We start from the raw sequence: 27496 nt of genomic DNA, 5'->3' as shown, positions 1-27496 counted from the left end.
GCATTTGTGCGAACTTCTAAGAAAGTCAAGGTGTGGTGCTGCCATGTTTCTTTATGATGGTGCTTATGTGCTCATCCCAGGGCCAAGCTGAGGAATTTAAAGCTACTAATTTAGTTTTGAAGTTACTGAATTAATTGGTAACTGACACTTGGAAATGTTTTTTAAAACAATAAATCTATAACTAAAGAATGGGGCAGATGAGAGCTTGTAGCTGTTTCTCGAAATGCCTTGCAGCAAATTGAGGCTGGTCTTACCATCTTACTTATTAACTTTGTCTTTGCTCCTCTGTGAGGTTGTCAGAAGCAGACAACATCGTAAAACAATAGCTTTTGTGTTTCACAGGCACAGTGGTGGTTTAGTAATCTATCCTACACAGCGTTCTGGGCAGGTAAGATCTTGCAATGTACACAGAAGGTTTTTTTTGTTCAAAAATAATTGTGTAAAACATTAAGTTAATTCTTTTTTTTAAGAAAAGCATGCCATTACTGAAGTGGATAATTAAATAATCTTGATAATGTCTGCAGATCGTTTACAGACATTAATAACTTCTCCGACTTTAAGTTTGGCTGTTAAAGTTTGCCACTCACTGTCATAGAGTCATAGAACACCACTGCACAGAAGCAGGCCCTTTGGCCCATCGAGTCCACGCTGAACTATTATTCTGCCTAGTCCCATCAACCTGCACCCAGACCATATCCCTCCATACCCCTCTCATCCATGTACCTGTCTAAATTTCTCTTAAATATTGAAATCAATCACACTTCCACCACTGCTGATTGCAAAGTTCCAGCAATACTGTGAAATGGATATACTATTTCATGTCTAGATTTGCTTTAAAGCACCTCTGTTAGGGATTCACAGCACTGAGCAGCAACCATGACTTTAATGTGTCTGAGTATCCGGTTTGATTGAGGAATTCTGACAGAATCCAAGTCAGGAAATAAAAAGATCTGTTTATTAAGGAATTTTAATCTATGTTCCTGAATGCAGAATAAAGACAGGGAACTATAAATGTATTAAGATTGCGGTTGACTGAATCCCTAAAAATACGATTAATTATTATTTTGAAATAATTACTCTGGTGCGGATTAGGCTCCATATGGGCATAAGAAAATTATCAGGTTCTTTAGCACTAATTATGAGTTCCTTGGGAAGACCGGATTGAGGAAGTGTTTGAGCAGAAAAAAGCCAAATACCAGGAGATGGTAGAGCAGGTGGGGTGTAGAGATTTTGCTGGCTGTTCACTGTGCAGAACCTACTCTCTCCTTGCCATTACGGAGGGCTGCAGAGAAAAGCCATAGAGGCTGCTGAGCGAGCCTCCAGGTGGAAATGGATCAAGAGGTGTCACCTGTTGACCAGTGCTACTGGGACACAAGCCAGGGCCTGGTCAACTCTGGCTGGTTTGCCTGAGCGAGAGTGTCTGATGCTGAAAGACCCAAAATACCTGATGACTCCAGGTAGTATCACTGATGACGGGTCCCTGCACTTCCTGAGATGTATCTCAATATCGTATCTACACTCCACTCAACCTGGTATAGAACTTTCACTGGTTTTTTTACAGCAGACATTGTGCATACACATTTGAAGTTGATGTCAAGTCAATTGTCACTCTGTTGATTGCTAGTAGTCTCCATAGAAAATTGTAGAATCATGAACATGGATGTTCATTGTTATCTGTATGTATATTTCTCTGCTCGCAAAGATTTTGAATATCACCATCTTAACAAAATTACAATCTCAGTTGTAATTTTCCAGGAATATTTCAAAAGCCCTGTATTTCCTGCCAAAGTGTGTTTGAAGCTAATGAGAAAAAGATCTGATAGCTTCTGAAGAGGAATAAACAGCATGAACTGTGGATTTCCATAACCTATGGAAGAACTTCAATTGTTCTTGCATTAATTTCATAAATTCCTCACTCAGCGACCACCAGCTGCACTCTCCCTTGCTGGCTTTGCTAACCATAACATATTTATGTTGGCTCACTTAGCAGGAGAAACCTATTAATATATGTTCCTGTGCTGCCAATCTTCCAGGGAATTAATGTCGTCTGGGGATTGATGAAACCATTGTCTCGTACTTTTTCAGGTCGTAATTATTATTGGCGATATTTAAAATACGAATAATATTAGACAAGACCAATGTGATCTACAAAATCCAATCCAGGGACTGTAGCAAATATTATATCGACCAGACTTGGAGAAAATCTTGCACAAGGATCCATGAATATCAACTGGCTGTAAAGTCACATGACCACTTCTCGCTAGTCTCGACCAATGAAGCACAAATTCGACTGGGCGTCAGTGAAAGTCATCGTTCAAGTGAACACAGCATGCAAGAAAATTCCTAGAAGCGTGATTTTCCACAATCAATTCTATAGGTAAACAGGTAGACCTCAATCCTATTTATGAGCTGATACGGGGAAAATTGCAGGCCACAAAGCACGACGATCGCCACACAGCCAATCAGTGACGGGATTTCCTCCCCACATCACAACTGAGTTTCCGAAACGACGTCCAGTCAGCTGTTTGAAAGTATATAAAGGTCAAACATTTGGAGGACACACCACAGTCAACAGCGCACTGACGCTGTCTCCTCGCATGGTGACAAAACATTTGTAATTAAGTTGACAAGATCGGAGAACAGCTCAACCCAACGATGATTACTTTTTGTTAACCTAATCCGCTTTATCTTTTTTTCTCAGCCTGATGTTTTGGGCTGAGTCTGGATGAAGGATCTCAGCCTGAAACATTGATAGTTTATTTCTCTCCAAAGATGCTGTCTGACCTGCTGAGTTCCTCCAGCAATGTGTGTGTGTGTGTGTGTGTGTTGCTTTGGATATAGCCAAGTCCACAGGACCAAACAATACCAGCAGGACTACTGAAGACTTCTGGTTCAGAACTGTGCCTGTCCTTGGGTTGGCAGCCCGCCCGTGTGTGAGTGGGTAGGCAATGGACTTGTTTTGCTGTTTTTGTTGTCATTGTTGTTGTTGCTTGTGTTGTCCTGCTGAACATAGGATGCAAGCTATGTTGGCAGCAGAATGTGTGGCCATGCTTGAGGGCTGCCCCCAGCACATCCTTAGGGTGTGTTAATGCAAATGATGAGGGACACTGATGTTCAACAAGATGGTTCATCACCACCATCTCAAAGGCATGCTGGGACTAAATATTAAATACTAGCGTTGTCCAACTAGCATCACTTCCTGAGGAAGATTATATAGTTAGCTTCCTGCATCCAAGGATTTTAAAGGAACAGGCTGGAGAGAAAGTAGAAGCATTCTAGAATACGTACGACGTACATGTGAGAAAAATGAAAACTCTTTATCCTTAGGATGTAGAAATCTCCAGATTTCTGAAATTCCAGAATCAATCAGAGATTCGGTAATGCCTGCCTAAATATAGATCTGTCCATCGAAAGATTTAAACAACAATTAAAATCCCCACCCATTATTAACATGTAATCATTTAAATTAGGAAAAGAGGTAACTAATTGCTTTAAAAATTCAGGATAATCCACATTTGGAGCATAGACATTAACCATAACAACTTTTTTGTTAAAAATTCAAGGAGTAATTAACAGAAATCTACCATTCGGATCGGAAAAAATATCCTGCTGTACAAATGCAATTGAGGAATTGATGAATATTGAAACTCCTTTCACTTTAGCTTTAAAATTTGAGTGATACTGTTATTCCTTCCAAACCTAAAAAAAAGTTGATTATCCTCTTTCCTCACATGAGTTTCTTGTGCAAAAATAATATGAGCCTTCAATCTTCTCATTTCATTTTTCTCACGTACATCCTACGTATTCTGAAATTGACTACATTGTTATTGACTCCCATTTAATTCCATCTGTGGTTAACTGTAACTATGACATCATTGCTATTTCTGATCATGCACCATTGAAACTTTCTATCAAGTTCATGGATACATTTTCTAACATTAGACTATGGCGTTTTAATTCTGATTTGCTTCAAGATTCGGATTTTGTTAAATTTATCAAGGAAAAGATTGACTTCTTTTTTTCAACAAATGCTACAGCAGAAATTTCCATTGGGGTATTATGGGACACTTTTAAAGCATAAATCCATGGACAGGTTATCTCCTATTCTGCTGGATTGAAGAAAAGTATTAAGAATGAAATGCTTGTGTTAATTGACAAGATTAAAGAAATTGATTAAGAAATATGCCACTACTAGTGAGGGGCTTTATAAACAAAGAGTCGAACTTCAAATGGAACACAGTTTATTGTTAGCATCTTCAAGTGAAAATCAATTAATGAAAACAAGAGACAAGTTTTACATACATAGTGATAAATCTGGTAAATTATTAGCTAATCAATTAAAAACTGCTTCGGTTAAACGTCAAATTATCAAGATTCGTAATCATGATAGCACTTTGACAGTTGATCATGATGAGATAAACAGATCTTTTCAAGAATTCTGTACCTCTCTGTATCAGTCAGAAATTCCTCAGGATCCCAATGAAATGCATGACTTCTTAAGGAAATTGAACTTTCCGAAATTAAGAGCCGAAGACCAATTAAAGTTAGAAACACCTATTACGGATGAAGAAATAAAGGGTGTTACCTCCTCAATGAATTCTGGCAAAGTACCTGGTCTAGATGGGCATACAGCAGAATTTCGTAAGTCTTTTTCTTCTATTCTTTCTCCCTGGCTGTGTAGAGTTTTTAAAGATTCGATTAGAATAGGTAAATTACCACAATCATTTTATGGGGATTCTATTTCTCTAATTTTTAAAAAATAAGGGTAGTAGAAGCATTGATTGATGTTTTTCAAAACACACTGACTTCTGGTAGGATTGGAAAATCAAACATGTGGCTCCCTTCTTCAAGACAGGAGAGACAAAAAGTGTGAAAATAGACTAATTGGCTTAGCGTCTCAAGTTCACAAAATGCTGGAGTATATAATCAACGAGGGTGTCAGAGAAGCTTATTGCAACTGAACTAAGCCAAGATGTCCTTATGAAAGGAAAGTCAGCTAAGGGAAAATAACATGGGACAGTTAGGAAAGAACAGCTGAAATAACTTTGGTATTATTCTACAAAGAACTAATACAGACACAATGAGCCTTTACGATTTAATAATTTTATTATTCTATAGTTAGCGTTCATTTTGAGAGTGTTAGAATATAAAAGCAAGGATGTAGTGCTGAGGCTTTATAAGGCACTGGTCAGACTGCACTTGGAGTGTTGTGAGCAGTTTTGGGTTCCTTATCTGAAAAAGGATGTGCTGGCATTGGAGAGGATCCAGAGGAGGCTCCTGAGAATGATCCGGGGAGTGAAGGGGTTAACGTATGAGGAGCGCTTGATGGCTCTTTGCCTGTACTTGTTGGAATTTAGAAGAATGAGGGGGGATGTCATTGAAATCTATCTAATATTGAGAGGCTTAGATAGAGTGGACATGGAGCAGATGTTTCTTATAGAGGGGGAGTATAGGACCAGAGAGCACAGCACGTTCTCTAGACACAGGACTAAAAGGACATTCCTCTAGAACACAGATGAGGAGGAACTTCTTTTGCTAGAATGTGGCGAAACTGTGGAGGCTAAGTCACTGAATATACTTAAAGCGGAGGTTGATGGGTCTTTGATTAGAAAGGGCATCAAAGGTTACAGGGAGAAGACAAGAGAATGTGGTTGAGGGGGATAATAAATATGCCACGATGGATTGCATTAGGGTGTGTGGGGTGGTAAGTTAATTGGCCACAGTAAATTGCCCCTAGTGTGTAGGTGAGTAGCAGATTCTGGTGAGATTAGATGGAAATATGGAGAGAAAAGAAATGGGATTGGTGCAAGTGTGTGGGTGGGTAGAGGTCAGTGTGTTAGCTGAGCTATGCTTGGCTCTATGGCTCTATTAGCTCTCTAGAGTTGAGATTTTGGTCGTCATTCATGGCAAATATTTAAGAAAGACAGAGAGAGCATAGAATTCTGCAACACAGTACAGGCCCTTCAGCCCACGATGGTGTGTCAATCTTTTAACCTACTCTAAGATCAATCTAACCCTTCCCTCCTGCAACACCCTCCATTTTTCTATCATCTGTGTGCCTATCTAGGAGTCTCTTAAATGGCACTAATGTTTCTGCATCTACTGCCACCCCAACAGCTGTTGCACACACTCATCACTCTCTGTCATCCCTCCAATACTTCCCTGCAATCATCTTAAAATTATGTCCTCTCCTATTAGAAATTTCCACAATGGGAAAAGTAGTCTTTGGCTATCCAATTGATCTATGCCTCTTCTCATTTTGTACACCTCTAACAAGTCACCTCTCAACCTCCTTCGCTACAAAGCTTGCTCAACCTATCCTTGTAGGGCATGCTCTCCAATACAGGCAGCATCCTGGTAAATCTCCTCTGCACCCTCTCTAAAGAGTCTACATTCTCCCTATAATGAGGTGATCAGAACTCAACATATATTCCAAGTATAGTCTAACCAGGGTTTTATGGAGCTGCAACTTTGCCTTATGTCTCTTGAACTCAATCCTTAAAACAATAACGATATATCAGTGTTGGAGCACTCCAGAAGAAATTCACCAGACTAGTTTCTGGAATTCCAGACAGTTAGGAAAAGACAGATCTGTTTTCTTTGGCACTTAGAAGACAGGGCTAATCTTATAAGATTCTAAGAAGAAAAGAAAAGACAATGTTGAGGCATTTTCATGAAGGCAAGAGTGTTGAAAGAGGGGATAGAATAACAGAGTGGTCAATTAGATCATCAGCCATGATGCTGGAAGTCCTCAGCTATGGGATGTCTGCAGTTGGGAGTAGCCCCACTGTGTGAACAGTAGACAGAAGCAAAGCTCAGCCTCATGACTTCACTAATTCCAGGGGAGATGCCCAGAGAGGATTTATAAGTTGTATGAAAATCATTCCTCATTCCTTCTGATAAAATAGTTCAAGGCAGGCAAGTGCACTGACAGCGGTAAGCGTAAAGGAGTTGGGTGCTTCCTGTTCTGGTTAACAACAGATGGTGCAATCCGGGTCATATTACGATTGAGGTACGTGTTTGTAGACCGGATACTGAACTTTTTACTGTTGGACTTCGGCCATATTCCACCGAAATATGACACTGGGCGGCACGGGAGGTCGTTCCTGCCTGTGGCCATCGAACTTGCAGCTCCTTCCGTGGAGGGTCAGATACCCTGTGCCAATAGGCTGGTCCTGGTCTTATTTTCCATCTGGCATAGTTTGCATTTTGTTGTTTGATTGTTTGTGGTTTTTGTATTGCTATATTTGTGCTCTATTCTTGGTTGGTGCGGCTGTAACGAAACCCAATTTCCCTTGGGATCAATAAAGTATATCTATCTATCTATCAATCTATCTATTATCTGATCACCAAAGGAAACTCTACATTTATTGTTACAATGACGGTATCGGAATCAAAATCAGGTTTATCATCACTGACATATGTCATAAAATGTGTTTTTTTGAGACAGCAGTACAGTAAATAAATATGCTATAAAATACAATAAGAAATATATATATTAAATAAATAGAGAAAAAAGAGCAAAAATAGTGAGGCATTGTTCATGATGGGCTTGTGGACTGTTCAGAAATTCGACGGCAGATGGGCAGAAGCTGTTGCTAAGACACTGAGTGTGCGTCCTCAGGCTCCTGTACCTCCTCCCTGACGGTAGTAATGAGAAGATGTCGTGTCCTGAGTCGTGGGGTCCCTTAGTGATGGATACCGCCTTTTTGAGGCCATCATCTTTTGAAGACGGTGGAGAAACTAGTCCTCATGATGGAGCTGGCTGTGGTCACCACGGTGATCAAAACCAGAAGCTACGGCGGCACAGTAGCACAGTAGTGGCACAGTTAGAGTAACGTTTTACAGCGCCAGTGATTAGGGTTCAATTCCTGCCACCGCCTACATGGAGTTTGTACGTTCTCCCCATGACTGCATGGGTTTCCTCTGGTCCCCTCCCACATTCCAAAGCCATATAGGTTAGGGTTAGTAAGCTGTGGGCAAGCTACGTTGTTGCCGGAAGCAAAGGGACACTTGTGGGCTGTCCCCAGCGCAGCACTGGACTGTGCTGGTCGCTGACGCAAACAACGCATTTCACTGTTTTGATGAGCATGTGACCAGCAAGACTGATCTTTAAAAAAGCCTTCCGTGCTTGAACATCATTCAAAAGTTACGGTCTCGAGTGCTACCACGTCAGACTGTATTACAGGCGCAAGCTTCCAGCGGTAGTTGGCCTATAAGCTGAGCTGTGTGTGTAATCATGTGAGACAAGTGGAGAGATGAGTGGATTCAGGCCACTGTAAACATGGTCTATGATTTGTGTTACACTTGTCTGGCTACTGGGTACAGAGGAGACCGGTATATCAACACGTGTGGAATTCCTAACCACAAACCTGCATGACCTTCAGTCTATTCTGACAAAATAACACAGTTCATTTTCCAAAGGATCGTTTTCAAATGTATAGTTAATTGGTGTCGAGAAACCCTGCTTTACATTTAAGTTTAATTCTCCAGAAGATTGCCTCTTTGTAATATAGCAACTCAATAGCACAAACTAATGTTTCTTGCATCAACGTAGAACGATACCAGATTATTTGATTATAGCACATGCAAGTTTTATTAGTTAACAAAGATCAAAGAACCTAGATTGAGTATAACAATGATAATTACTACTTTGATAGTAATGGGTGATTTTCTGCAATCTTATACAGAATTCTGAATCATTAATGCAAATACGTATTACAATTACAATAATGCATGTACGTAGCAGAAAGTGTTTCCATTATAACTTTGCAGCAGAATAACATGTGTTCACAATCCTTTCCTAGGTTATATGATGTATACCTAATTAAAATTACCACAAGCCAGTTAGCTCCAATCATTAAGATCCTGCTTTACCTTTATTCCCCCCGCCCCCCAAAATCTTCTCTTCTTATTTAAAATTTTCATGTACTCTCAGTTAGAAAATTAAGGGACCCTTTGTTTTCAGTGCATTTTTCAGATAGCATCTTTCCTTTTTTAAATGAAAATGATGTTATTGAAAGCAGCTGGCCGGACTAAGCTGCACTTCAAAGTCCCAGCATCTGTGTCATCCACAATGGACCTCTCTTTAAAATAAAAACCTTACCTCCCTCCTACGTACAATCATGATCCTAAGTCTGATGAAACACAAATTTATCTAGATTTCTCTGAATTTACCTTTGGAACATGAATAATGTTCCTTTGTGTTTTTGTTTTACTAAATCAAAGCAGTTTTGATGTCAGATTCAGACAAGGTAAATGGAATTTGATCAGTAAAGCACAGAGACCTCATTGTGTGTGCACCTGTAGAAATTTTCTCAAACATACTGGATCATAACAAGTGCTAAGAACACATTACTATTAACTAGAAAATTACAGTACAAGCTGAATAAACAGTATTGTTGTACTTGCACCACAGAAATGATTAAACATGGGTGGATACATTCTAATCGCAAACACAAGCGTTTTTGCAGATCCTGGAAATCCAGGGCAACACACACAAAATGCTGGAGGAACTCAGCAGGTCAGGCGGCATCTATGGAGAGGAATAAACAGTCAACATTTTAGGCTAAAACCCTTCATCAGGACTGGAAAGGAAGGGGGAGGGGTGGAAAATAACTGGCAGGTATTAAGTGAAAGAAGTGAAATGGGGTAAGGGGGAAAGAGAATGGGTGCTGGAGGTGGGATGAAGTAGGAATCTAAGAGGTGATAGGTTGCAGAAGAAGGAATCTGATAGGGAAGGACAGGGGACCATAGGAGAAAGGGAAGGAGGAGGGGCCCAGAAGGAGGTGATGGACAGGTGAGGAGAAGAGTTAAGAGGGAAGCCTGAATGGGAAATGGAAAAAGAGACCGCGGGGGCGGGGGGGAAATTACTGGAAATTAGCAAAATCATTGTTCATGTCATCAGGTTGGAAGCTACCCAGATGGAATATGAGATGTTGCTCCTTCAATTGAGAATGGTCTCATTGTGACTAGAGGAGGCCATGGACCACCCTGTCGAATTGAAATGGTGGCCACTGGGAAATCCCATATCTTATTATTATGATTATGAGGACACACAGTCCCCTTTTATTGTCATTTAGTAATGTATGCATTAAGAAATGATAAAATGTTTTTTCCAGAATGATATCACAAAAGCACATGACAAACCGACTTAAAAACTAACAAAAACCACATAATTATAACATATAGTTACAACAATGCAAAGCAATACCGTAATTTGATAAGAACAGACCATGGCACAGTAAAGGTCTCAAAGTCTCTCGAAAGTCCCATCATCATTTTAGATGAGGGAATTAAAAGTAACATTAGCAAATTTGCTGACAACACAAAGCTGGGTGGCAGTGTGAAATGTGAGGAGGATGTTATGAGAATGCAGGGTGACTTGGACAGGCTGGGTGAGTGGGCAGCTGTATGGCAGATGCAGTTTAATGTGGATAAATGTGAGGTTATCCACTTTGGTGGTAAGAACAGGAAGGCAGATTATTATCTAAATGGAGTCAAATTAGCAAAAGGGGAAGTACAACGAGATCTAGGTGTTCTTGTACATCAGTCACTGAAAGCAAGCATGCAAGTACAGAAAGCAGTGAAGAAAGCTAATGAAATGCTGGCCTTCATAACAAGGGGAATTGAGTATAAGAGCAAAGAGGTCCTTCTGCAGCTGCACAGGGCCCTGGTGAGATCACACCTGGAATACTGTGTGCAGTTTTGGTCTCCAAATTTGAGGAAGGACTTTCTTGCTATTGAGGGAGTGCAGCGTAGGTTCACAAGGTTAATTCCCGGGATGGTGGGACTGTCATGGGTCGAAAGATTGGAGCGACTGGGCTTGTATACTCTGGAATTTAGAAGGCTGAGAGGGGATCTTATAGAAACATATAAGATTATTAAGGGATTGGACACGCTGGAGGCAGGAAGCATGTTCCCGCTGATGGGTGAGTCCAGAACCAAAGGCCACAGTTTAAGAATAAGGGGTAGGCCATTTAGAACGGAGTTGAGGAAAAACTTTTTCACTCAGAGAGTGGTGGATATGTGGAATGTTCTGCCCCAGAAGGCTGTGGAGGCCAAGTCTCTGGATGCTTTCAAGAAAGAGATGGATAGAGCTCTTAAAGATAGCGGAATCAAAGGTTATGGGAATAAGGCAGGAACTGGATACTGATTGTGGATGATCAGCCATGATCACAGTGAATGGCGGTGCTGGCTCGAAGGGCCAAATGGCCTACTCCTGCACCTATTGTCTGTTGTCTATTATCATCTCACGCAGACGGTAAACCTCCAGCGCCGCCAGCTTGCCGATGCAGCATACTGGAAGCATCTGACCACAGTCCGACTCAGTCCGTCCGAAAATCTCCGAGCCTCTGACCCACCTCTTCGACACCGAGCACCGAGCACCATCTCTGCCGAGTTCTTCGACCCCGGCCCTGGCAACGGACGATACACAAAGCCGAGGATTTGGGGTCTTCATCTCCAGAGATTCTCGATCGCACAGTAGCAGCGGCAGAGAAGCAGGCATTTCAGAAGTTACTCTGGATGTTCCTCTGCACTTCTCATGGCTGTCTCCATCAAATCCGGATTGTGCACTGCCCCCTAGTTAACACATATCAATATCAATTTGGAACAGCCGCGCGTGCTGCGCCGCACTGCCATCTTCTCCTCCCTCCTTTTGGTGAACAGAGTGAAGGTCCATGACAAAGCGATCCCGCAGTCTATGCCGGGTCCCACCAGTGTAGTGGAGGACACACCAGAAGCAGTAGGTGACCCCAGCATACTAATAGGAGAAGTGTTGCCTCACCTGAAGGGAGTGTTTGGGTCCCTGAATGTTTGTGAGGGAGGAGGTACAGTGGTAGCTGTAGAACTGGTCCCACTTGCAGGGTTAACTGCCAGAGAGGAGATCAATGGGGATGGACGAGTGGACCACAGAGAAAGCGGTCCCTGTGGAAGGCCAAGAGTGAGGTGGTATCCGTGCAGAGCGGAAGGATCCCATTGGAGACGATGGAGGTTACAGAGAATAATGTGCTGGACATGGAGGTTCGTGAGGTGATTGGCAAGTACAAGGGGAACATTATCCCTTTTATGGCGGTGGGAAGATGGGGTGCAGGCGGATGCGCATAAAATGATGGAGATGTGGGTAAGGGCAGCACCCATGGTAATGGAAGGGAATTCCTATTCTTTGATTAAGGAGTGCATCTCAAGAATGGAAGGCCTCACTCTGAGAACAGATCTGGCAGAGATGGAGGAACTGAGAAAAGGGAATAGCATTTTACAAGTGACAGGGTGGGGAAAGATATAAGTCAAGATAGATTTGTGAGTAAGTAGATTTATGAAAGTTATCAGTAGATAGTCTGTCTCCAGTGATAGAGAGAGATGGAAATGGGGAGAAGATCTGTCAGAGATGGTGTCAGAGAGCAGCAGAGATTACAGAGGATGAGCAGTGAGAAGGGGTCTTACTGAGCTACCATCAAAAGAGAAGATTTAAACCTTCGGGGCAGGTGTACCTCAAAGAGACTTCGCAATGGGGCTGTGATCGTAATCACTAATTTATTTCTCAGCATTAATCCATTACGTTTGAGTTATGAGTTGTGACATATGAATTGTAGCTTATGTATGGACCTCAAGAAGTTAACATTTACTGTTTGAGTTCATGAACCACCAGAGCAAGCTGCTAGCAGCCAGTTAACCAACTCTTCCACAGAAACCCATGATTCTGCCATATTCCTTGATTGGTTCCACAATTTTGCACTACAGGTACTAGCCATAATGTGAAGATCTGCTGCTAGGCAACTTAGGTCTTTGTTTACCCGTATCTGCCATTGTTTAGTAGCCAAACCCTCTGAGGTTCTAATACTCCACTGTGAAAGTCAGATTTTCTCCTTTGGGTGGAGTTGTTAACCTAGAATCAAAGTGAGCCTAAAATTCCCTTTTTTAGGTGTTTTCCACCTACCCCAATTATTTGGAGCCTACCTAAAGACCTGCAAATTGATGCAACTGGTGAAGACTCACATAGCGAGTAACCTGCATAGAGATTGGAGATATTTTTAGTTGTGGTCAACTTTTAGAGTAACTTGTTTAAAAGTAAACTCGCATTAGGAAGGCAGAGTAGATTCAAAGCTCCAATAACCTGGGTTCAGTCCTAACCTCCAGTCCGTCAGTATAGAGTTTGCTCTTTCTCCCTCTAACTACATAAATTTCTTCTGAGTATTTAATTTCCTCTCTCACCCCAAAGCTCAGTACATTAACTGGCCACTGTAAGTTGGTCCAAGTGTGTTGCTAAGTTGTAGAATTTGTTGAGTTAATGGGAACGTGGAAAGAATAAAATGGAAGGAGTTATGAGAGGCTCCAGAGTGCTGAAGACTCTCTTTTCCTGTTGTGTGACTCAGTGTTGACTCTATAAAGCTAAAAGTTACACAAAACTTATGGTTATAATTCTAGCTGAGAAGGACTGAGGAGAAATTATGAGTTCTCTAGAGTTAAAGGAAAGAAGTGGTGATGATTTGGAGGGTGGGAGGGGAGGGAACGTCGACTCAGACCATGAGAGGTCTTCGTTGGGCATTTTCAAGCCTTACAAGGTGCAGATTGGAAGTCTGTGTGGGGCACCACTCCTCGCACAGACACTAGAGCAATGTGTGGTTAAGTGCCTTGCTCAAGGACACAAATACACTGCCACAGCTGAGGCTCAAACTAGCGACCTTGCAATCACTAGACGAATGCCTTAACCTCTTGGCCACGTGTCCACACAAAGATGATGATTTGGAGGACCTTCATATTCCAGGGTGCTTTCAGTCTTACTGTTCATTAAGAACTATAGAACATAGAACCATAGAACCATAGAACATTACAGCACAGAAACGGGCCTTTTGGCCCTTCTTGGCTGTGCTGAACCATTTTTCTGCCTAGTCCCACTAACCTGCACCTGGACCATATCCCTCCATACACCTCTCATCCATGTATCTGTCCAAGTTTTTCTTAAATGTTAAAAGTGAGCCCATATTTACCACTTCATCTGGCAGCTCATTCCACACTCCCACCACTCTCTGTGTGAAGAAGCCCCCCCAATCTTCCCTTTAAACTTTTCCCCCTTCACCCTTAACCCATGTCCTCTGGTTTTTCCCTCCCCTAGCCTCAGTGGAAAAAGCCTGTGCAAATTCCCCAGATCGTGACCAAGTGCATCCTCAAACTTTATGGGAGATTAGAGAAGCAACCAATGGGGTTCTTGCAGAGATATTTCCTGCATCATTAGCCACTGGGAAAGCTCCCAAAGACATGAAGTTGGTAAATGTGGTTCTGCTGTTTAAGAAGGGTAGCAAGGACTAGATAAGGAACTATGGGCCAGTCAGCCTGACATCACTACTGAGGAAGTTACTAGGGGGAATTCTAAGGGACAGGATTTATCAGCATTTGGATAGACAGACATAGATAGGTCATGTCTTTGTGTCTGGAAAGTTGTGCCTGACGAATCTTTTGGAGTTTTTTGAACATTTAGCAAAAATAGTAGATGAGGGTCGGGAAATAAATTGTGTCGATTTGGAACTTAGCAAGACTTTTGATGAGGTCCCAAATGGTAGGCTGGTCTGGAACAGTAAGTTCCATGAAATCCAGGGAAAGCTAGTTAGCTAGATCCAATATTGACTCTGAAGTAGGAAACAGAGTCGGGTGGTTGAAGGTTGCTTCTTGGAGTGGTGTGCCACAGGCATAAATGTTGGGACGTTTGTTATTGATCTTTCGTATAAATGATTTAGATGCAAATGCATAAGACTTAATCAGTAAGTTTGCAGGTGATATGTAATTAGGAAATACTGTTGAGAGTGAAGAGAGTTATCATAAATCACAAAAGGTCATCCTGAGCAGATAGGGATGTGTTCTGAGGAGTGGCAAATGGATTCCAATACAAATATCAGTTGATGTATTTTGGAAAGTCAAACCAGTGTAGGACTTATACTATGAATAATAAGGCACTAAGGATTGTAATGGAACAGAGGGAGCTTGGAGTACAAATGCATTTTTCATTAAAAGCAGGGAAGACAGGGTGACGAAAAAGGCATTATCACACTGTCCTCCCGTCAGGGCATTGAGCATAGAAGTTAGAAGATGATGTTGTAGTTGTGTAAGTCAACGGTGGTCTGCACTTGAGTACCCTGTACAGTTTTGGTCACCTTGTAATAAGAAGGTGTCGTTATATTGGAAAGAATGCAGAAAAGATTTATGAGGATGCTGCCAGAACCAGAGGAAGAGATTGGCCAGCCTAGGTCTTTATTACTTATAAGAGAACAAGGGCACATAGATATTTAAAATTATTAGGGGCATAGATAAGGTAGATGGTAACAGTTTTCGGCCCAGTGTAGGAGGGTCTAAAACTAGGGGGCATAGAATGAATATGAGACCTGAATGTCAACATTTTCCTGTGGAGAGTAAGTATGTGGAACAAATGTTTGAGGGAAACCCTTGGAGAGGAGAGGCTTAGAGGGTTTTGAGCCAAATGCTGGAAGTTGAGGCTAACTGGGTGGGCATCGTTGTTGGAATGGACTCATTTGGGCCAAAGTGTCTGTATCCATGCTGTAGCTCTCCGTGACTCTACGACTCTCATTCAGTTAACTTTTATTCAGGTGTTTATTTGTCGAACTTGGTAAAGTCAGCATTTTGACGCTACACCAAATTCAAGTTGAACTGAACTGGAAAAGCCTGGGCAATACGCCAGAATTCACATTACCGTTACCTCTCCTTTCAAGGGAAAGAAAAGCAGAGTGTTGCCATATTTATTGTGAAGGCCATCCTCTGATCCGAGGCTGTGTTTCTTCACAACATTTCCAAACATGAACGTTTCGTTTGCTTCAGGGGCCATTATGTAATGCGGTATTCAAGTTGCGAACACCTGAGTTTGTAACAGGTAATGCAAGGTAATCTCACTGTATTATTTACTTGGCCTCTGGATTTGATGCTCATCACTGGTGCTTGGCTGGGAACCAGTAAATGTCAGGTTCCAGCAGTAATAACAGGATACCATGAGATGCATTCAACTATACTCACTTCTTATTAATAGGAACCTCCAACTAAAATATGCAGATTGGTTGAATAAAACAGCTATCACCACCTGCACAGAATCACTTAAGGATGGGCAATATATGCTAACCTTGCTAGTGGTTTCCACGTTATGAATAAAAATTGTTCACAGACTAAATAGGCAAGTCTCCTATCGAGCATTGATTTTGCTTTGATGATGATGGGCGTCCATTGGATGAATTGACAGACAAAACCATGGGGTTTTAGGCATGGTGGCTCCTGTTCTTTGTACCTGATAATGTCAGAGCCCTGTGCATGAGGTGCAACAATGCCAGGGGGTGTTTATGATCTGGTGAAGGTAAAGAATTCAGCACCAATGCAAGAATGGACACTCTGTGGAGAACAGACTGGCTAAGGTTTCAGGCATAAGTCTGTTTTCAGTGAGTGACACCAACCACTATACAGCGCATTGCTTGATTTAATGAAACCTTTAACTCCTTCAACCTGGAGGGGTTATTAAACAGAAATAATAGGAATGGAAACAGTGCCTCTTGTTGAATGTGTTCAGAGCCTGAGCAGCAATTCACCATTGACCAGTTCACTGAACGATGGGAATTACTCTCAACTTCGCAAAATGAAGTCCCGCTGCCATGATGAAGGGTCTTCACCCAAAACGCCAACTATATTCTTTTCCATAGATGCTGCCTGGCTTGCTGAGTTCCATCTTGTGTGTGTTGCTGTATTTTTTCGTGTTTGTGCCCCTACCAACCTCTACCCTCCAATGGTAAAGGTTCATGTGAAACCCTGAAAAATTAGGGTAGAGCATTTCAGGCAGCCACCCATTCTCTGTGTCAAAAACTTGGGCCATACATCTCCTTTGAACTTAATCCCTCTCACACTCTAGTATCAGACATCTCAACCCTGGGAAAAAGGTACCGACTTTCTTCTCTTTTCTGTATGTCCTATATGTTTCTGAGACTTGGACACACCAGGGAGCTCAAGGTATTGGAGAGACCAAAGCATCTCCACAGAACTCTACAAGTCTACCAGAAACATAAGTGAACCAACATCAACATTCACTCTCTGGCTAAAGGGAGACACAAGCTACCCCCAGCCATCTCTGGTGGACAGGCCGTGTCATTCGCATGTCCATCATCAGATTTCTGAAAGATGCACAATCTTCCGAGCTCTGTCACAGACAGCGATTACCAGATGAACAGAGGAGAAGCTCAAAGACGTTTTCAAAACTTTCTCAAAGAAATGCAGCATCTTCGCTGACTTCTTGAGATCCTCTGGCCCATGACTGCTCAGAGTGGGAAAGAAACACTTGGGATGGTGTTGAGAAGATCAAGTCCAGGTATCAGGAGCACACAGAAGCCCGGTGAAAACAAAGGAGCACACCACCTCACAATGTGACCCATCAAGTAACTCCTCCCTCACTTGTGGTAATGTCTGGAGATTCCACTGTCACCTCAGAATGCACTTAACTAGTGTGGAAACAAGTTATCCGTGATCCTATGGAACTGCCTAAAATAAGACCTTTTCCACACAGAGGTTGGTGCCCTTTTGCACCAATTACCAATTTGCATTAAATTTCCAAATCACTTCTGAGCACTAAAAGAAAACACAGCATTGAATTAATGATATCCCCTGTGTGCTGTTATTCACATAACGTGTACCATTGCTTCCATTCCTCCACTTCTATATCCTGCTCCAGGTTTTGGTCACAACCCTAAGCTATGCTGCCTCCCTATTGCACAGTTGGATACATTGCTTTTGGACTCATACTCAACATAATTTCTCTTGCCCATAATTTTTATTTCTGCTTTCAATAGCATCACAGTCTCCAGAAGTTTAATTTTGAAGAGATAAATGTAGTCTCATTATATCATGGCAACATGATACCAAAGCCACAACCCACTGCTCCAGGAAAATATAAAGCCACAGGTAGAATTCTCCTTATTAAGAAAACATCAGAGTGTATCTCTGTGAAATTGATAGCCCATTATGAAACTGTGCTTCAAGGCTGCAAAGTTCCCACAACGTTGTCATTGGATCATTAATTACAGAAACAAAACACAAGCTGTTCCTTTGATTAAAAAAATGTGCAACACACATACTCGCATTCCTTGGCTGTTCAGTGATCCTGAACCTTTGTCCCAAACGGTATGGCGTATGTTTAACCTACTGAGATAATTATTTAAAACCTCGATTTTTAAGTGAACTAGTCCTTATTTATATGTGATTTATGACTGTCAATCTGGCCTGAAGCTTCTCACGTTTAAACAACCCACGACATCTAGGGCTCGAAGGTTGCTATCCATGAGGGTGGGAGAGCAGCATATTTTCTAACATTTAATGCTAGTGATATCCAAGTTTATTGAAATTACAATTTGCTTCCATTCTGACCTTAATTTCAAGAATAAGTTTTTTAATGAGACTCACAGTCACAACTTACCATACTAAAATTATGATGAACTCACAGCCACAATTTACCAAGAATGCTGCGTATTTGCGTGCTAAATAGTTTCAGTTTGTTAATGGGGAAGCCATGGGTTGGAGAACAATGTTTAAGGTACTTCCTCACGCAGGAAAGGAACAAACAGAGTCACTAAACAAAGTGAAAACACCTTTGTTTATAGTGTAGTCAGAGATCAAGGATCTCAGGACTGTATTTACTCAGTTCCCCAACACGTATTTTCTCATTTAGCTTTGATCTCCAGGTTGTCTCCTGAGGGCACTTCTGCTCCCTCACCCAGAGCACTCGGATGCCCAATTATTGAGGATGTTCAAAGAGATTTTCGGCCTAAGGCCATCAAGTAAACTGGATGAAAGATCACTAACCTGAAAGTTTAGTTCCGTTTCTCTCTCCGCTGATGGTGCCCAACCTGCTGATTCACTCCAGAAACTTCTCTTGTACTTCAAGCAATGCAGGTGCTGAATGAGAAAGTGGAGACTGCAATACAATTGTCGTTGCTAAGATAATAGTGATGAGCAAACTAGTGGGCCTAAAGGTAGACACGTCCCCTGGTCCAGGGTACTAAAAGAAAATGGTGAAAGTTATAGTACTTTATATTTGATTGTTGCCAAACAATTGATACTAGAATGTACAATCATCACAGCGATATTTGATTTTGCGCTTCCTGCTCTCTGGAGTACAAATCGATAGTAAATATTAAAAATCTAAATTTTAAATCATAAATAGAAAATAAAATATAGAAAGTAAGGTAGTGCAAAAAAAAACCGAGAGGCAGGTCTGGATATTTGGAGGGTACGGCCCAGATCCGGGTCAGGATCCGTTCAGCAGTCTTATCACAGTTGGAAAGAAACTGTTCCCAAATCTGGCCGTACGAGTCTTTAAGCTCCTGAGCCTTCTCCCGGAGGGAAGAGGGATGAAAAGTGTGTTGGCCGGGTGGGTCCTGTCCTTGATTATCCTGGCAGCACTGCTCCAACAGCGTGCAGTGTAAAGTGAGTCCGAGGATGGAAGATTGGTTTGTCTGATGTGCTGGGCTGTGTTCACGATCTTCCGCAGCTTCTTCTGGTCTTGGACAGACAACTTCTGTATCAGGTTGTGATGCACCCTAGAAGAATGCTTTCTATGGTGCATCTATAAAAATTAGTGAGGGTTTTAGGGGACAGGCCAAATTTCTTTAATTTTCTCAGGAAGTAAAGGCGCTGGTGAGCCTTCTTGGCAGTGAACTCTGCTTGGTTGGACCAAGTCAGGTCATTTGTGATGTTGACCCCGAGGAACTTAAAGCTTTTGACCTGTTCCACTTGCGCACCGCTGATGTAAATGGGGTCATGTGGTCCGCTACTCCTTCTGAAGTCAACAACCAATTCCTTCGTCTTGCTGACATTGAGGGATAGGTTATTGTCTTCGCACCATGCTACCAGGTTCTTAATTTCCTCTCTGTACTCAAACTCATTATTACCCGAGATACGGCCTACGATTGTTGTATCATCAGCAAACTTCTATATAGAGTTCGATGGAAACTTGTCTACTCAATCATGGGTGTACAGTGAGTACAGCAGGGGGCTGAGTACACAGCCTTGTAGATGCGCTTGTGATAATTTACCAGAATTCTCTGGACTCTCTGGACAGTTTCCGGTGATTTGAAAGGCAGCGAATATTGCACTACTGTTTAAAAAAGGATGTAGGAAAATGGAGGGTAATTATAGGCCTGTTAACTTAACATCCATAGTCAGGAAGATGCTTGAAGCTATTATTGAGGGAGAAATTGTTAGACTGGATCTGGATAGAAGTGGTTCCATCAGGCGGACACAGCATGAATTCATGTGAGGCGGGTCCTGGTTGACAAGCTTACTGAGGATATAATTAGCACTTGGATAAAGGGGAACTGATGGATGTCGTATACTTGGATTTCCAGAAGGCATTCAATGAAGTGCCACATAAAAGACTTATCCAAAGATAAGGATGGATGGAGTTGAGTGTAATGATTTGGCGTGGATGGAGAATTGGTTAAGCAGTAGAAGTCAGAGAGCTGGGACAAGTAGATGTTTCTGTAGCTGTCAATCAGTGGTGACTGGAGTAACACAGGGTTTGATAATGGAGCCATAACTGTTCATGATATATCTCAGTCCTCTTGAAATGAATGCTAACATTGCATTTGCCTTCCTTACCACTGACTCAATCTGCAAACTAACCTTCAGGGAACCCTACACAAGGACTCCCAAGTTCCTTTGCGTCTCTGATTTTTGAATTTTCTCCCTGTTTATAAAATAGTCCATGTCTTTATTCCTTCTACCAAGGTGCATGACCATACACTTCCCTACACTATCCGATCTGCCACTTCTTTTTCCATTCTCCCATTCTCTCTACGTCCTTCTGCAGAGTCGCTGCTTCCTCAACACTCCACCTATCTTTATACTGTCCACAAACCTGCCACAAAGCAATCAATTCCACCACCCAAATCATCGCCACATAATGTGAAAAGAAGTGGTCCCAACACAGACCCCTGTGGAACACTCCTCATCATCAGCAGCCAACCAGAAAAGGCCCTTTTATTCCTACTCTTTGCTCCATTCTGCCAATCTTCTATCCATGCAAGTATTTTTCCTGTAATACCATGTGCTCTTATCTTGTTAAGCAACCTCATATGCAGCACCTTATCAAAAGCCTTCTGAAATTCCAAGTAAACAACATCCACTGACTCTCCTTTATCTATTCTGCCTATCATTTCCTCAAATAATTCCAACAGACTTGTCAGACAAGATTTTCCCTTAAGGAAATTATGCTGACTTTATCACGTACCTCCAAATACCCCAAAAACTTATCCTTATTAAGGACGCCAACATTTTCCCAATCACTAAAATCAGGCTAACTGGCCTACAATATCCTTTCTTCTGCCTCCCTCCCTTCTGACACCAACCTACTGCCCTCTACTGTGCCTATTGCCTTGTTTATTATTTATTGTAATGCCTGCACTGTTTTGTGCACTTTATGCAGTCCTGAGTAGGTCTGTAGTCTAGTGTAGTTTTTGTGTTGTTTTACGTAGTTCAGTGTAGTTTCATGTGGCACCATGGCCCTGAAAAAGTCTCATTTTTACTGTATACTGTACCAGCAGTTATGGTTGAAATGACAATAAAAAGTGACTTGACTTGACTTGATTTCTTAAAGAGTGGAGTAACATTTGCTATTTTCCAGTCCTCTGGAACCATCTTAGCTTGTGTGCAGTTTTTCACTGATTCTATTGTGTTTCTTTGTACTTACTGTGAACACCCACAAGAAAATGAATCTCAGGGTAGTATATAGTGACATACAGTACTTTGATATAAAAAATTACTTTGACCTTTGAACCTTGAAGTGAGACTCTAACTAGGGGACCTAGCCTCAAGATTCAGGGAAATAGGTTTAGGACGGAGATGAGGAGAGACGGCTTTTCTCAGAGAGTGATGAATCTTTAATTCTCTGCAGAGGGAAGCAGGAGAGGCTACTTCATTAAATATATTTCAGGCATGTTTAAATAGATGATTGCTAAGTAGGGAAATTAAGGGTTATGGGGCAAAGGCAGTCCACAGCCAGACCAATTATGATCTCATTGTATGGTGGAGTAGGCTTGACAGGCCTGATGGCCAGTTAAATTAAAAAATGGGAAGTCTCAGTATTATATAGATAGGCATCTGGTACTCTCATGAGACCATGGATTTGCGCCTTGGAAGGTTTCCAGGGGTGCAGGCCTGGGCAAGATTGTATGGAAGATCAGCAGTTGCCTATGCTGCAAGTCTCCCCTCTCCACGCCACTGATGTTGTCCAAGGGAAGGGCATTAGGACCCAGACAGCTTGGCACCAGTGTTGTCGCAGAGCAATGTGTGGTTAAGTGCCTTGCTCAAGGACACACACGCTTCCTCAGCCAAGGCTCGAACTAGCGACCTTCAAATCACTAGATGAACGCCTTAACCACTTGGCCACACGCCAACACAGTCTCAATATTAGGAACAGCATAAAAATAAAATTAAATAAAAATAATGAGTACAAAGAGATATTTAAAAAACAGGGGACTTGAGGCCTTGAGTTAGAGGGAAATATTGACTAGGTAAGCAAAGGAGGTAATATTTTGATAGAGGTATACAAAATTGTGAGGGGTAAAGACAGGCTAAATGCAATGCAGGCATTTTCCACTGAATTTAGAAGGGACTAGAGGTAAAGGCCATAGGTTAAGAGTGAAAGGTGAAATAATTAAAGGGAACTTGAGGGAAACTCCTTCACTCAGAGGGTGGTGAGAGTGTGGAATGAGCTGCCAGAGGAAGTGGCAGATGTGGGTTTGACTTCAATATTTAAGAGAAATTTGGATAAATACATGGATGTTAGGGGAACGGAAAGCAGAATCGATCATCAGTGACCCCCACTACTCTGGATATGCTCTCTTCTCGCTGCTGTCATCAGGAAGAAGCTACAAGAGCCTCAGGACTCACACCATCAGGTTCAGGAACAGTTACTGCCCCTCAACCATCAGGCTCTTGAACCAAAGGGGATAACTTCACTCAACTTCACTTGCCCCATCGCTGTAATGTCCCCACAACCAATGGACTCACTTTCAAGAACTCTTCACCTCAGGTCCTCGATAATTATATTCATTTATATTATTTTTATTATATATTACATATTATATTAGTGTTGGGCATGTGGCCAAGTGGTTAAGGCGTCGGTCTAGTGATCTGAAGGTCGCTAGTTTGAGCCTCAGCTGTGGCAGCGTGTTTGTGCCCTTGAGCAAGGCACTAAATCACACATTGCTCTAGTCTGTGTGAGGAGTGGCGCCCCACACAGACTTCCAATCTGCGCCTTGTAAGGCATGAAAATGCCCGATGCAGGCCTCTCATGGTCTGAGTCGACGTTCCCTCCCCTATATTATTGTTTCTTCTTGTTGCATTTGCACAGTTGGTTGTTTTCTGCACTCTGAATAAATGCCCAAGTTGATTCCATTATAGATATTACTCTATAGGTTTGTTGAGTATGCCCACAAGAAAATAAATCTGAGGATTATATATAGTGTCATATATATACTTTGATATAACATTTACTTTGAACTTTGGAGGGCTATGGTCTAGGTGCAGGTCAATGAAGTTAGGCAGACTAATAATCTGACATAAACTAGATGGGGAGGAGAGGCTGCTTGGGTGCTGTAGTGCTCAATGACTCTACATGACAACAAATGTCTACATTTGGTTTATTTTGGAAAGTGCTTCAGCATTGGTTAAATGCTATAAGCAGCACGGTGATGGACAGATGAACAGCTCCTGGGAGGAGGAGGTCCCAGGAACATCCCTAACTTGAGTATCGATGCAGCCCAGTATTTGAGTGCCAAAGACCAAACTGAAACATTCTCAGTTGCTTTCAACTAATAGTACCTTACGGATCATTCGTCTCAGCTTCTTCTTGAGATCCCACCATCACAGAAGTTAGGCTTAGACCATACGATATTGGAGCAGAATTAGGTCCTCTTAGCTTAGCTTGGAACCTGGTTCATTCCACGTTGCATCATGCACCAGTAGAGACTGCTGGATGCAGCAAAGTGACAGGACCAGGCAGCATATATAGTGTGTAGCTATGACTTGCCTAGTACTCACCACATTGCCAGCCCAGACTAGTTACAATCTGGTAGCTACCAGACAACATGGAACTTTGCCCATGCAGGCCTTGTCCACCAAAATGAAGACAAATTCAATCTAACTCATTAGTGGCTGATGAGTCTACTCTCAGTCATTGGCAAAATGGTGGCCGCTGACATCAATATTGCAAGAGGGATGGCACATACACCCCAGTAATCTGCTCAAAATGCATATTTCAAGGTTCATGGTTCAAGATTTATTTGTTTTTTTTTGCATGGGGGTGGGTTTGGGGCTTGGGAGTTTGATGTTCTTTCTGCTGCTTCTGCCATTTGTTTGTTTTTTTGCGTGAGTAGTGGGGTTGGGGTTTGATGTTCTTGTTGTGTCTGCATGATTTGTTCTTTATTTGCATATGGGGGTGTTGATGTTCTTGTTGCCATGGGGGGTGTTGATGTTTTTCTTTGAATGTTTCATGGCTGTCTGGAGAAGACAGATCTCAGAGTTGTATACTGCATACATATTTCGATAATAAATGTACCTTGAACCTTGAAAACTGAAGTCAATGGACGTCAGAGGACAGATGTTACAGTCATTGGACTCATCCTTGCAGAAAAGAAGGTGGGTATGTTTGCTGGAGTCAGTGATCCCAGACCCAGGACATCATTAACATAATAGCAACACACACAAAATGCTGGAGGAACTCAGCAGGTCAGGCAGCATCTATGGAAGTGAATAAACAGTTGACATTTTGGGACGAAACTCATCTTCGGCTAGAAAGGAATGGGGCAGTAGCCAAAATAAAAAGATGAGTGGGGAGAGGAAGGAGGACTAGAAGGCTAACTTAAATTGATTTCTCCTTCTGGTAATTTTTTTTCTCCCTCTCCCTTCCCTCTTCAATTCCCCACTCTGGCCTCTTACCTCTTCTCCTCACATCCTCACATGCCTATCACCACCCCCTGGTGTACCTCCTTTATCCCCTTCTCTCATGGCCCACTCTCTTCTCCCATCAGATTCCTTCTATCCAGCCTCTTTACTTTTCCCACCCACCTGGCTTCACTCGTGACCTTCTAGCTAGTCCTCCTTCCCCTCCCCCACTTTTTTATTCTGCATCTCCCCCCTTCCTTTCCAGTCATGAAGAAGGGTTTCGGCCTGAAACGCCGACTGTTTATTCATTTCCATAGATGCTGCCTGACCTGCTGAGTTCCTCCAGCATTTTGTGTGTTTTGCCCTGGATTTCCAGCATCTGCAGAGTTTCTTGTGTTTACTAACACAAGAGATTTGCAAATGCTGAAAACCTTGAGCAACATGCGCAATGATGCCCAGGACATCATTCGTCATCTTCAGCTGCCGTGTCAGTGACTGTCTTTCAGGGTGCAAGTGGAGATGCACACTGATGGTTGTACAAGTTCCGTTCCTTTCCCAACTCCTCAACAAAGGAAGCTGTCATAGTTGCACTCAGGAAGACCTAGACAATATCCAAGAATAGGTTAATAAATAAATGGCAAGTAACATTCATGACACAAAAATGCCAGACAATGATTATCTCCAAAAAGGGAGCCATTCACAACCGACCTTTGGTATTCTATTGCCAAGTCTTTCACCTTCAATATCCTAGTTGGGGGGGCGGGGTCACCATTAACCAGAATCTCAGCTGAATGTGTTATATCAATAGTATGGTTGTAAGTTCCAATCACAAGCCGGATATCCATTAGGGAGTGACTCTCCCTCATCTATGTACAGACAGCAGGAGTGTGGTAGAAAACTCTCCACTTGCCTGCATGAATGCAAAAGGGCTGAAGAACATAGAAGATAGATAAGTACAGCGCAGTATAGTCCCTTCATCCCGAGATGTTGAGCTGATCTTTTAATCTACTCCAAGACCATTCTAATAGAACCATAGAACCATAGAAACTACAGCACAGAAACAGGTCCTTTGGCCCTTCTTGGCTGTGCCGAACCATTTTCTGCCTAGTCCCACTGACCTGCACACGGACCATATCCCTCCATACACCTCCCATCCATGTATCTGTCCAATTTATTCTTAAATGTTAAAAATGAACCCACATTTACCACCTCGTCTGGCAGCTCATTCCATACTCCCACCACTCTCTGTGTGAAGAAGCCCCCCCTAATGTTCCCTTTAAACTTTTCCCCCCTCACCCTTAACCCATGTCCTCTGCTTTTTTTCTCCCCTTGCCTCAGTGGAAAAAGCCTGCTTGCATTCACTCTATCTATACCCATCATAATTTTATATACCTCTATCAAATCTCCCCTCATTCTTCTACGCTCCAGGGAATAAAGTCCTAACCTATTCAACCTTTCTCTGTAACTGAGTTTCTCAAGTCCCGGCAACATCCTTGTAAACCTTCTCTGCACTCTTTCAACCTTATTTATATCCTTCCTGTAATTTGGTGACCAAAACTGAACACAATACTCCAGATTCGGCCTCACCAATGCCTTATACAACCTCATCATAACATTCCAGCTCTTATACTCATATACTTCGATTAATAAAGGCCAATGTACCAAAAGCTCTCTTTACGACCCTATCTACCTGTGACGACACTTTTAGGGAATTTTGTATCTGTATTCCCAGATCCCTATGTTCCACTGCGCTCCTCAGTGCCTTACCATTAACCCTGTATGTTCTACGTTGGTTTGTCCTTCCAACGTGCAATACCTCACACTTGTCAGTATTAAACTCCATCTGCCATTTTTCAGCCCATTTTTCCAGCTGGTCCAAGTCCCTCTGCAGGTTCTGAAAATCTTCCTCGCTGTCTACTACACCTCCAATCTTTATATCATCAGCAAACTTGCTGATCCAATGCTTCCCTTTAATCTAATGCTTCCCAATCTAATGCTTCCCTCCTACATAGAGCTCATCCATGTGCCTATCTACAAGCCTCTTAAATGTCCCTAATGTATCTGCCTCTATCACCACTGCTGGCAGTACGTTCCACGCACCTACCGCACTCTCTGTGTAAAAAAAACCCTACCTCTGACTGCTCCTCTATAACTTCCTCCATTATGCTCTCTCGTATTAGCGATTTCTGCCGTGGGAAAAAGGCGCTGGCTGTCCAATCTATCTATGCCTCTTGCCATCTTATACACCTCTAAGAACTCACTTCCTTTCCTCCTTCACTCCACTCCTAGCTCACTCAACTTTTCTTCATGTGCCCTCATTATACTCTCGTCCAACTCACCTCCCAAACTATGTCTCCTCCCACTGACAATAAGAGCAGGAGATTAAGATACGTATTACTCACCAGGTCACTCCTTGTCCCAACTTCATCATCATCATCGTCATCGTCATGAACATCGTTATGTGCCTTGTGGTTAAGAAGGCTTATGGAATGCTTGCTTTTATTAGTCAAAGCATTGAATTCAAAAGTCAGGAGGTCATGTTGCAACTTTATACAACTCTGGCTAGGCCACATCTGGA

General features: G+C 42.2%; 1 long non-coding RNA gene across 1 annotated transcript in view; it reads left to right on the top strand.

The window, feature by feature from the left end:
- The first annotated feature begins 307 nt into the window (after positions 1-307).
- LOC140209766 (uncharacterized) overlaps positions 308-27496 on the top strand; it is a 57979-nt gene continuing 30790 nt past the window's right edge. The window contains exon 1 of the long non-coding RNA XR_011889058.1: positions 308-388. This is a non-coding gene — a long non-coding RNA (uncharacterized lncRNA). The remainder of the gene's footprint in view (positions 389-27496) is intronic.

Source organism: Mobula birostris, chromosome 14 (assembly GCF_030028105.1).
Source record: "Mobula birostris isolate sMobBir1 chromosome 14, sMobBir1.hap1, whole genome shotgun sequence".
NCBI classification, from domain to species: domain Eukaryota; kingdom Metazoa; phylum Chordata; class Chondrichthyes; order Myliobatiformes; family Myliobatidae; genus Mobula; species Mobula birostris.
The sequence above is the reverse complement of the archived record's forward strand: the minus strand, read 5'-3'. Positions and strand labels throughout refer to the sequence as shown.